Raw genomic sequence first — 745 nt, 5'->3', positions numbered from 1 at the left:
TGCCTGTACTCACCCCAAAGGGAGGCCCTCGGCTGTTATCTTCCTCTGCAGGCACAGGGTTGAGATAGGGCTGAGCTGCCTTTCAAAAGATGCACAACCACCGCCCGCCTGCCAGCACAGATAGGTGGCTGCCAGCTTGCCCGGGGTCGGCTGAAGGCTTGGGGACCTGTGGGCATTGCCCGGGCCTCTGCTGGGGCCCCCAGGGCAGCCACACAGGTGCTGGTGGAGGACATCTTAGACCTGAATCCTATGTGATACTCTGAGCCAGGAGAAAGCATAATGGCTCTACAAAAAGACTTTCATGGGGCCGAGTTGAGTGCACGTTATAATGTGCAAGAACGCGGGTTCAAGCCCCTGGTCCCCACCTGCAGGGGGAAAGCTTTATGAGTGGTGAAGCAGTGTGGCAGGTCTCTCTCTCTTTCCCTCTCAATTTCTGGCTGGTTATCTCTATGCAAGAAATATACAGATAATTAAAAAAAAAAGACTTCTATGCCTGAGGCTCTGAGGTCCCAGGTTCAATTCCTAGTACCACCATCAGCCAGAGCTGAGCAGGTTCTGGTCTTTCTCTCTATATCTATCTATCTATCTATCTATCTATCTATCTATCTATCTATCTATCTATTTATCTTTCTTTCTTTCTGTAACTCTCCTTTATAAATAAATAACTTAAGAGAAAAGAAAAGCATTCCAGTGGCCTGGGAGGTGGCACAGTGGATAAAGCACTGGACTCTCAAGCATGAGGTCC

This window comes from Erinaceus europaeus, chromosome 19 (assembly GCF_950295315.1).
Source record: "Erinaceus europaeus chromosome 19, mEriEur2.1, whole genome shotgun sequence".
NCBI lineage: Eukaryota > Metazoa > Chordata > Mammalia > Eulipotyphla > Erinaceidae > Erinaceus > Erinaceus europaeus.
Note: the sequence above shows the minus strand (reverse complement) of the source record.